The sequence below is a fragment of the Diabrotica undecimpunctata genome, chromosome 5 (assembly GCF_040954645.1).
Source record: "Diabrotica undecimpunctata isolate CICGRU chromosome 5, icDiaUnde3, whole genome shotgun sequence".
NCBI classification, from domain to species: domain Eukaryota; kingdom Metazoa; phylum Arthropoda; class Insecta; order Coleoptera; family Chrysomelidae; genus Diabrotica; species Diabrotica undecimpunctata.
The window spans coordinates 14123783-14136262 of NC_092807.1; positions in this window are offsets into that span (position 1 = coordinate 14123783).

Sequence of the window (12480 nt, forward strand, 5' to 3'; positions counted from 1 at the left end):
CTTGGGGCATGCCTGCTAAATACCTTAGGCAAGGTCTTTGAGATTCTTGTGAGGACAAGGCTGGAGGGAGAAATAATGGAGATCCGGGGATCAAGAGGGAGATATCCATATGTAGGATCAGATGGATGGTGGCTTTCTTCCTTTATGTACGAAATGGTTTTAATAGTGCTAGCTGTAAAATTATCGTCAGGCTACTGGACAACTTGAGGATATCTCCCTATCTGCATAACTTGGTCAGGGACTACTTCAAAGATAAATGCATCAACATTGCGAAGGGGTAACTCTATGAGAACCACGACGGGAGTGCGGCAGGGCTCCATTCTGGGACCACTTCTTTGGAATGTTTTATAAAACAAGATTTTGAAGGCCGATCTGGACATTGGTGTACAGGCAATAGCATATGTGTATGATCTGTTGGTGCCAGTGGAGCACAAGGAAAACTGGTCAATCATGTAGAGAGGGAATCGAGCCCTCAACAAAGTGAAGATGTCGATGGGAAACTTGGGATCTCATGGGAAACTATGATCCTCAAGAGTCCAAGGGCCAGAGATTATATAGTTTTAGTCCTGGAGGGAGAAAGGATAGTACCTGCCAAAAAAGTGAAATAGTTGGCAGTAGAGTTTAGAGTTTATTTATTTAACTATTTAATAATAGTAATAGTCTCCCGTTTTTATACCGCTGTCGCGGCTTTGGGAGTATAGCAGGGTAGTCTGCTATATCTAGGGCCTACGGTATACAAGGAAGGTAACATGGCCAGTGCTACGCTTCAACCGTCTATTATTACCCCTGGTTTTACCCAAGGTACTCATAGGCAACTGAGCCTACGACTCAGGCTGAGTCGACCTGGGGCCTATAGACATTTTTAAAATGTCTAGATGTTCTTGCCGGCGGTGGGATTCGAACTCCGGACCACCGGCTTGCGAGGCAAGCATCCTACCGCTTGCGCTACACAGGCCCTATTTAACTATTAAACAAATACAAATATTGTTGGTAGAAAGTCAAAAAAATACACAGTATATAAAAAATGAATATAAAACGTAATATAATAAACAGAAAAGATTTATGGCAAAGTCACGGTATACAGTTCAGTGGATGTTCTGCAATGAGTCATATATTCTTCTCAGCAGTAAAGGTATGTTTCAGAAGATATTTTGTTATAACTTTTTCGAAACTATTACAGCTTAGCTGTTTAATACTTTTTGGTAAAATATTGTGATAGTTATAATTAAGGCAATTTTGATCTGAAAGACGTAATCTACAACGATTTGTTCGTAAATAGTGACACTTTTCGCGTATTGTGAACGTGAACATCAGATTGCTTTATTAAATGAGCTCGTTTTCTGTAAATTTCTGTCAGAACTTGAAATATCAACAGAGTAGGTAGCGGCATAATTTTGAATTTGATAAAGAAAGGTCGGCAGTGTTCTAGATAAATACCCTCTGCTAAAATCCTGATAGCTTTCTTTTTCATTCTAAAAATTTTAAATGCATTTGTTGAATTGCCCCATATAGTTAATCCATAGTTTAGGTGAGAGTAAAATAAAGAAAAATATGTCGTTTTTAATGTTTCAAAGTTGACAACCCTTTCTAATTGGCGAATAACAAATAATGAACTTGATAGCTTTTTCTTTAGTTGTGAGATATGAGCCGACCAGTTCAGTCGACTATTTATTGTTATTCCCAATAGTTTAACAGTTTATTTGTTATCTGGATCATTATGTAAATTACCTTGCAGATATAACCAAATTTTGCATTTTATCAGAGTTAAGTTTTAGTTTGTTTGCAGCAAACCATGTGCTAGATTTAGTAGAGACTTCATCATAAGACATTTTTAAATCGTCATTATTTTTTCCTGATATAACATATGTCGTATTATCTGCGAATTGTACGGATTTGTACGGAGATATGAATTTAGGCAAATAGTTGACATAAATAATAAACAAAAAAGATCCTAAGACCGAACCTTGTGGGACTCGTTGTTTTACGGATAGAAAATCGGAGAGATGACCTTTAGACACTACCGCCCGGTGTCTGCCACATAGATAAGAAGTTATAACAACGTTCGGTGGTTGTAAAATTAAGAGGGATACCTCTGATTCCATAGTAAATTAATTTGTGGAGCAAAATGTCGTGTAAAACGCAGTCAAAACGTCCCTACAACGTGTGAACGTCCCTACAATTAGAATTACTAAGAAACTTAATTATTTGAGAGACCTCTTCTTCCACAACGGGACGAAAAAAAAGGACTTGTTCGGAAAAGAATAATTTCTATAATTGAAGACATCGACATTAATAGTGGGATGAGATGTAATTATATTCTCTGCAATTGTAGTAAAAAATTGATTTTCGTTTGGAGGTAGATCAGATTGTACCTACCGAACTAGATCTTGTGTTGCTTCTTCCGAAATTTACTATTTTCCAGCAGTCTCTAGGTTTATTATTGGAATTAGTAATAAAATTACAGTAAGCTGACTTTTTAGTACTTTGTAATTGCCGATTACATTCAAATTTTTGTTGTTTGTATACTTTGAACAAATCGGGATTCTTAGTGGCATCTGCAATGTGTTTAATAAAATAAAGATTAGATCTCTAAGACTCTTCATTATTAAACCATTGCACGGGTATTTTTTCAGCAGTTTCTCGTAATTTTTTAGTGGAAAATGCTTTAATATTAAGCCGTTATAAGTTTTGGTAAGAAAGATTGTCAAGAAATCAGGGTCATTATTATCATAGAAAAAGTCCATCTTTGTACTAGCTAGTGCACGTTTAAGCTTCTGTAAACCAGAGGAAGTAATAAACCGTTGAAATGTTTGATTAGTGTCAACAGAGTTATGTTCAGAGTCAATAAATAAAAATTAAGCTCGATGGTCAGAAAAACAAGGTGCAACTACTGGACTGGGATGTGATTTTAGTATAATCGTTTATAGTTACTTTTAGACCAAAAGATGTTAATAGATTTTGAATATCAAAAGACTAGTCCTAGATACGTCGTCCGCAAGGCAGAAGAGAGGACTTCGGGGCTGATAAGGATGATGCCCAGTTTAGGAGGACCATTGACCGCAAAAGGAGAATTCTAACGGAATTGTTCCACTCTACGCGGCACCGATATGGCAAGAAGTACTGAACATCAAGAAATATAGGAAAATGCTCGAGAAAGCCCAAAGAAAAGCACTAGTAAATGTAGCACGTGCATACAAAACAACATCAACGTTGACCATTTAAGTGATCTAGGGTGTGTTAACCATCCAACTGATGGTGAAGGAAAGAGCGGAAACTTACGGGAAGGGTGGGCAAGAGATTTAGTAAAGGGCTTAGTAAACTTTTACGAAAATTCCGAAATTGCTACGCATATACTGAAAAAATATACTCCGACGATTTTTAAAAACGATTCCATTCCATCTGAGAATCTACCTATTCGATCTTCGGACAAAGTGTTGTCCTCTTCACAAAGATCATCTCGAGAAGAAAGATCAAAACGAGCAACACAAAGGCATGTGTCTAGTAGGTACAGTATCTATTTCAAAAGATGTAATGATTGACTCAGATCCAACAACGTCAACAATTACGAAAGATGAAATCTAGATTAACACAGGTACAGCGATTAGTGCAGTTTTAGAAGCTATCCGAAATAGTCCAGAGTTACAAGGGGATCACTCGAAAATCAGCACAGAAGAGAAGGCTTTCCAAGTGACCCCATCTGTATTAAGTGAAGGCAAAAAAGTTACTTTGTATGATTTGATACAAACAAATCGCGATTTAAATGCATTCACTGGAATACACTCTAAATTTGATGGAACAAATTTGTGAAGCTGCTAGTTTGTTAGAAAACAAAAAATCGAAACCATTATTGCTTTAGCTAAAATAACTTATTGTTCTAGTGTTTGCTTTTCTTTGCCTTTATTATATTTGGTGTCTCGGCAAACAAATGCAGAAATTATTTTTATATAACGGTGGAAGTTCTTTCTGAAGTATTAAAACCTGCAATCCCCTGACCAGGAAAAGAAGAGATTCAAAATAGAATACCTGTTAGTTTTATTAATAGATAAAGATTGCTACATGGAATGTGCGAACCATGTATGAAAGCGGCAGAGCGCACAATATCGTCAAAGAGATGGAAAGACTAGGCATTAATATACTAGGCGTCAGTGAAACTCGGTGGCCTAATTCTGGGCAATGTACAATTCGAAACCACACAATCTACTACTCCGGAAATGTCACAAAGACACACAGAAATGGAGTAGGCGTAATCGTGTCCCCATCTATAAAAAGTGTAGTAAAAGCATACACTCCCTTCTCAGACAGAATGTTACTCCTTCAGCTGAAAGCATATCCACTCGATCTAAATTTCATACAAGTATACGCGCCAACAGCAGACAAAGATGACGAGATTGTGGAAGAATTTTACCAACAACTGGACACCCTGATGAGAATGACCAAGAAAAACGAAGTGACATTAATAATGGGCGACTTCAATGCAAAGGTCGGCAGAGGTAAGGTGTCAAACGTTGTGGGCGGTCACGGATTAGGAACTAGAAACGAGAGAGGGGAACGTCTCATACGCTTCTGTCAGGAACAAAAACTATTGATAACTAATACTTTTTTAAAACTGCCCCCTCGCAGACTTTACACCTGGAAGTCGCCAGCAGACTCGAAAGAAACAAATGTAAGAAACCAGATCGACTTCATTGCCATACCAGAAAGATTCAGAAACTCAATCACATCAGTGAAAACCTATCCCGGGGCTGACGCTCAATCGGATCACAACCCAGTGGTAGGTAAACTCGGAATCAAACTAAAACGTATAGAAGGGAAGCCTAACAAAACCAAGATAAACATTAGGAAATTAAAGGATCCCAACATTAAACAACAAGTACAGGAATCCTTAAGAAGAAACATTGGAAACTTGAGTGAACCCACACAAAACGTAGTTGCTAAATGGGAAGAAATAAAAAGAGCTGTTGAAATGACAAACAAGACACTTCTGTTACAGGAGCGCGTAAAGAAGAAAGAATGGATGACGGATGAAATCCTTGATATGATGGAAGAAAGAAGACAACACAAATGCAAAAATCAAGTGAAGTATCAAGAAACAAGTCACAATATAAAAACAAAGATAAAGGAAGCGAAGGAACGCTGGCTGAAGGAGAAATGCGATGAAATCGAAGAGTGCGACAGAAGATATGACTACCACAACATGCACAAAAAGATCAAAGAATTAACAACTAAAAAGAAAACCAATAATCCCCACCCGACACTAATAGACGCAGACGGTAACCTTATATCAGACGACTTGAAGCTCATTGACACATAGAAAGATTACGTAGAACGACTTTTTAACGATAAACGCAGAGCGACAGTGGACCCAAAATACTAAGGTCTGAAGTGGAAAAAGCCATTTCATCGCTAAAAAACGACAAAACACCAGGTCCCGACAACATACAGGGCGAGATCATAAAACTCCTATGCGAAACGGATGACCACTTCCTCGATTTTCTGACAGGCCTTTTTAACACCTTTTACGACAAAGGGGAGATTCCGGAGGAATGCCTTCGATCGACCTTTGTAGCCATACCTAAAACACCAAGTGCAAAACACTGCGATCAACACCGCTTAATAAGCTTGATAAATCACATTACCAAAGTTTTCACCAAAATCATACACAATAGAATATATAACAAATGCGAAGCAAATATATCGGAGTCACAGTTCGGATTCCGAAGAGCATTGGGCACAAGAGAGGCGATCTTCAGTCTGCAAGTTTTAATTCAAAGATGCAGAGACATGCACAAGGACGTCCACTTGTGCTTCATCGACTTCTCCAAGGCGTTTGACAAGGTCAAACATGATAAACTCATGGAAATGCTCAGGAAGATGCATATTGATGGCAAGGATCTGCGCATAATAACCAGTCTCTATTGGAACCAAAGTGCTGAGATAAAGATGGGCAACTTACACAGTGGGAAGATAGATATTAAAAAGGGTGTACGACAGGGATGCGTCCTCTCGCCGCTCCTGTTCAATATATACTCTGAACAAATCTTGAGAAGCACTGGGAGAAGTTTCGGAGGGTATCAAAGTAAACGGAGAGGTAATCAATAGTTATTATACGACACAGTTATTATCGCAAATGACTGCAACGAGCTTCAAAGACTCATGCAAAGCATACACACAGCAAGTCAAGAATATGGTTTAGAACTCAATACAACCAAAACTAAATGCATGCTCATCAGCAGAACACAACAACCTCCGATGCAATTGACATTAAACAACCGAAAAATAGAACAATATATATATCGCCGTATATCGCCGGGATATATCGCCGTATTCTTCGGATATCCTGGACAGACCACATCACTAACGTTGAAGTAATGCAGAGAATAGGCAAAAGCAAAGAAATAATCTTCACCGTAAAGAAACGGAAGCTTGAGTACTTCGGACATGTCATGAGGCATACTAAGTACCGGCTGCTACAGTTAATAGTCCAAGGAAGAATTGACAGTAGGAGGGGACGGGGAAGAAGACGACACTCTTGGATGCATAACCTGTGACATTGGTTCGGACTAACATCGACCGAACTGTTCAGAAGTGCCGTAAACAAAGTCAAAATAGCCTTGTTAATAGCCAACGTCCGAAACAGATAGGGCAAAGGAAGAAGAAGTTAATTTTAAGAAATTTTCTAAAACAAGCATTATTTTGGACTGCACAGAATTACTTTTACAAAAAAAGCAAGTGCCTCAAGTGTCGTGTAATGACTTATTCTCACTACAAAGGGGACAACACATTAAAAGTTATGATTGGAATAGCACCATCTGGTTTAATTACATTTGTAAGTCCTGTTTATGGTGGCCCTATCTCAGACAAAGAAATTTTTATTCAACCAAGATTATTGGATAAATTGACACCAAATGAGGATGCAATAATGGTAGATAAGAGCTTTGTGATAGAAAATGAATGCATTGAAAAAAAAAATCGAATTAATATGACCGCCATTTTTGGAAAAGAAAACAATTATCAATGCAAGATGCTCTTTGTACTGCTGAAATTGCTTGAGCAAGAGTAAACATTGAAAGAACAATACAACGGCTAAAAATCTTTAAAGTTCTTTAAATCTAGTTCCTTATATGGACTCTGTTATAAATATTATGTCAGGTAGGTATTATTAACCTTTCTGCACCAATACTTAGTAATGATAAATATTAATTTATATTTGTATATATCTAACTTGTTAAACTGTTTGTTCGGGCTGTTAGGCCGTTGTCTTCTGAGATTAGTTCTCCACGTTTCGCCAACACTAAGGATTGGCATCTTCTGGAGATGTTACTGCTTCACTTGTAAGCTGTTACTGACGGTATCAGTGTTTATCATGTATATATCTAAATTAACAGAAGTGAGTGTAGGGAAGTGTAAATATTTTTTCTAAGTAAAAGTACCTATAAGAAATAAAACAATCTTTTAAAACAAGTTTTTTATTTATATAATTGGAATAAAACTGGTAATACTTCGTAAAAATATGCGCCTACCAAAACTTTTAACATGTTTTGTATAAATTCTACATCAAATTGTACTTTGATAATAAGTATGGACTTATCGAATGGACAGAATAGTACAAAATGACATATTTATAGTCCGGTAAGTAGCATTTGCAATTGTACCTACTTGTCCATAATACATAACATGGTTTTTTTTAACTAATATTAATTTCCTCTATTATGCATAAATATTTAAGGTCACGTAAAATTAATTGCACAGATTTTGTTTTGCCTGCCAGAGGGCACTTTATTTCTACACAACATTTTCCTGAAACAATTCCATCGACATTTTTACTGCCAGCCATGGTACATTATATGAGATAAGAATTCCCAAATGTCCAACTTTTCTTTGAGTTATTTTTTCATACATTTTTAAAGCAACTGATTCATACTTTTTCCCATCTAATGCTGCAGTATTTCCTTTAAAATTGGATTTATATAATTGGTTGACTTTAAGAGGCCAATTTGGGTTTTTATTTTTACTATATGTAAATAAATGGTAACAAGTAGTTACAGTTACTCTCAGTCGCCTCAGGTTTTTCCACGCTTCTCCAGTTTGGTTTAGCGTAGCTAAACACATTTCAACAGAATTACTGTAGCTTACTTCAACATTATTTGTATAAAATATAGCTAAATCATATTCTAGTACAATGTCAGTAGCCTATGTATCAGCAAAGACTGGTAGAACTTTATTGTTGCCAATAATACTGTGACATAGAGATATCTGAAGCATTTCTTCCTCATAGAACTTCGTGTCTTGATGTATAAGAACCACACTTTTTAAAGTCAGACTTAATTCCGAATCTTCTGCTCCGGAGAGTAATATCTTCAATGTCTCAGTCTCTGCTGGTTTTGCTAGACGCGTATGTAATTCCCTTCTTGCAATGTTTTTTTTTATGTGAAAGACTGGTTAATTGGCACCATACTTTCATACAAATTGTTTTTTTATTATTCCTCACTGTTGCTTGATGTCTGTCGTGCTTAATTTTTCAAATTTTTTCATCGTATGCCTGTAAGTAATAAAAAGGAATTATAAACATAAAGTTATAGCAAAATGGTTCTTTTACTTTTATCAAATCACTATGTAATCACTTACCGAAAAATATATCGTAATGTGCCAATTATATGTTTGCATTTGCATGAATTTCCAGCTTTACATATGAGGACCATAGAAGTAAAAGAGATAAGTGACATTTTTATAAATATTGAGATAACTGCAACGCCGAACTGGAAATCTGTTATTCTATTTGGAGGTAAAGAAATCTAAGTGATAAGTCTAACAGGTGCTGCGTTCTGGCGGCAAATTACTTAACCTCCAAGCCAACTACGAGTAGGGCTTGGAAGAGAAGAGGTACAAGTGCACTTGTACCCCTGTGTCAGACTGTTAGTTGAGTTTGTTATCATTTTGGATGGGTAGTACTATTATAGCTTCTGTAAAGCAATATTAATTTGTTGTTATTAAACTACAGTGTTTTTAAGAAGAGTTCGTTTTTTTAAGCTTTAAAGGACATAAATGTATGTGTCCAATATCAAATCTTCAGAATTCATATCCGAAATTGGACAGTATAATTTTATCACCCAGTAGACCGAATGAATTTATTTGTTATTAAATACACACACGTAGTTAATTAGGTTACATACACATTTGGTCAATTATCAATAATATAATTTGGACATCAGTCAAAAGTGCTGACAAAGTTAAACAATTTACATAAATTAGATACACATATCACGCGAGGTCCGCGAAAATATTGACCCAATTAAAACTTATATAAAACTAAGATCTCTTGCCTAGAGAAGCATTCAATCAATATTCACTCAACAAACTTGATAGTCTTCATCGATCAACTTCATCAGTTTCTACTCAAAGTAATCCCGGGTCAACACCCATAGTATACGTCTCATCAATAAACTCTTCTACTATTATTTGGTGTTTCCATTACAACTGAACGAACATCTTCACTGAGCCAACGAAGGGGAATTTGTTCAGTATGTAACCTAAAAACTGAACGTAAGTTAAAAAAAAGTCCTCTCAGTCGTGGCATGCATAGATAAAAGACAAAAGAAATCACCATCGAACAAAATTTCTGAAAGGGCAATTGAAATCATAACAGAGCATATTAATAAATTCCCTAGGTACACAATCCACTACACTAGAAATAAGACTCCGAATAGGAGGTATCTTCCTCAGGAGTGCCAATTTGAAAATAATGCACAAACTTTATTGTGATTTCTATAAGGAGGGAAAACAGAAAGAACCTGTAAAGGAAAGCTTTTACAGGAATATTTTTAATACTCAGTTCAACCTTAAATAAATCACGGTTTGGCAGAAGAAAAAGCTTTAGCTTAGAGAGAAAAGACTTACACTTGCGTAAGGAGGAAGTCATAAGAACAGAAAAAGATGAGTGTCATGACTTAAAGGATGCTAGCAAAATTGGAATCATCTTATTGGAGTCACGTAAATGTAAGGAAATATCATCTTGTCTTCTAAAATATATATTATATATAAGCCTCCCCCCATCTATGCTACTATGGTACAACCTCTATGAGGAAATTTTCTGTGTAGGTGTGTTAGCTGATGTAGTACGAAAGGCTGCTTCAAACGCCAATCCTGGACCCTACGTATAAAGTTTTAAACATTGACGCAAATAATAGGGTAAACCAAAACCTATTAAGTTACCGCCCCCTCGGCATACGCCGCCCAAAAGCTAAAAATCTAGCTTTATCTAATGGAGTAGGACCCGCTGAATTCTAGTGCTACCCATCCGATACTGGCTTCAACTTTCTGAATGCCATTTCCAACTTATTGAGCACAACTCCGAACTAATCAAGACATTTTTACCTTTATGTTGCATTTCTTAGAAGTAAAGGGGTACAAGTGCTACTTAGCAACCTAAAAATAGCTTCCAAATAAATAATCAATCAAATTATGAGCTTTTGTTAGAAATAATAATAATAATGCCTACAGTTACTAAACCGGAGAAGAAAAACTAGCATTAAATAATCATGGCAATTACAGTGAAGGCTCAACTTTAAACTGCGTTTACTCAATATTTACTTTTTGTCACTTATACCCCTGTACAAAAAGGGTGTACATATGTGAAATTATAAATATAATTTCAGTAAATGAGGACTGTATTACATAGGGCTGGTTCAAATAAATTAGGATATGTGGTAAAAGGTTATACAGATTATAGCAAATTAAGTTTATGCAAAGTCTTACCAATTCTTCTGCTGCACATACACACACTCGCGGTATTTAGAGGCTTTCAGTCGCGGTTGTTCTTCATACGGGGAAACTGTCCGGTTACCGGTTTCTGAACACGTGTTTCGCGTATTAACACTTAGATCACGATGTAGAGCACATTTGCGTCTGTACACGATTTAAAATAGTACTTGCGGTATTTTTCGCGTAACTATAAGCGAGAGAGATAATTAGAGTGGAGAAAAAGCTTGGTAAGTCTGTACCAAGCGATAGAGAGATTATACGTCTGCCTAGTAGGACTCAGCAGACGAAAGAGAGAACGACTGTTTCTAGCAACAGTCAGCAGTCAAGAGAGAGTGTCCGTTATCATCGAGAGACAACAGGCAAGAGAGTGTCTTTCTTCTTTGCTATCTTACAACTGTCTGTATTTCTAATGGAGTGGGGTTAAAATGTGAGTAGGAAGGGTTGGAGAACGGGAAATAATTGTAAAATTGTGGTAGAATGGTAGCTAGTAATACAGCGAAAAAATGACATGATTTTTCGCATGTGAAAAAATTGAACAACCCCTTTACTTCTATGGTCCTCATATACAATTACAAACATTTGGTAGGGTACTCCTCTCAAATTGCTCGCGGGGCGAGTACGCGGAGTCCTAGTCAGTTTAGAGTTACTATGTACAGTCTTAGGCACGGTGATGGAAGTGTGCTAGCGGATGTGTATCGGATAAATAAAACAGTTATGAAAACCACCTAATAGGGTAAACCAAAACCTATTAGGTTACCGCCCCCTCGGCATACGCCGCCCAAAAGCTAAAAATCTAGCTTTCTCTAATGGAGTAGGACCCGCTGAATTCTAGTGCTACCCATCCGATACTGGCTTCAACTTCGACTTTCTGAATGCCATTTCCAACATATTGAGCACAATTCCGAACTAATCATGACATTTTTTTAGATTTTTACCTTTATGTTGCATTTCTTAGAAGTAAAGGGGTACATGTGCTACTTAGCAACGTAAAAATAGCTCTCAAATAAATAGTCAATCAAATTATGAGCTTTTGTTAGAAATAATAATAATTATGCCTACAGTTACTAAACCGGAGAAGAAAAACTAGCATTAAATAATCATGGCTATTACATTGAACTTATACCCCTTTACTTCTACGGTCCTCATATACAATTACAAACAACATTTTTAATATTATCAATCATTTCAATTTTCACTTGTATTTGGTGGAGTACTCCTCTCAAATTGCTCGTTTGAAGGCACAATGCTTGTATCACTGCGGTTTTCCCACTACAGGATAATATTTCACAAGTAATAATATGGTTGGAATCTAAAATGCTTGCCCTTCAACTAGGGGTCTTTTAAAATACCCTATCAAATTTACAATGTCAACAAACAATATCCCTATTTCGTCGTAAAAAACATGTATATATTTTTGTGTTTCTATGTATATCATATTCAAACAAACCTATAGTTAGAAACATAGCTGCAGCTTTTATGTAATGTTCTCAGTTAATCCGTGGGTTTTTAGTTAGGTATAACTTATTCACACCTGCCTTATTGCCCAATATATCTATAGGTTGTTCAATGACATATTAGTCATGGGGATGGGCGGTTTAGAGTTACTACGTACAGTCTTAGGCATGGTGATAGAAGTGTGCTAGTGTACCCAATTGTATGTGTATCGGATAAATAAAACAGTTATGAAAATAAGCAGATCTAAATATGTCTCTTGTTGACCGT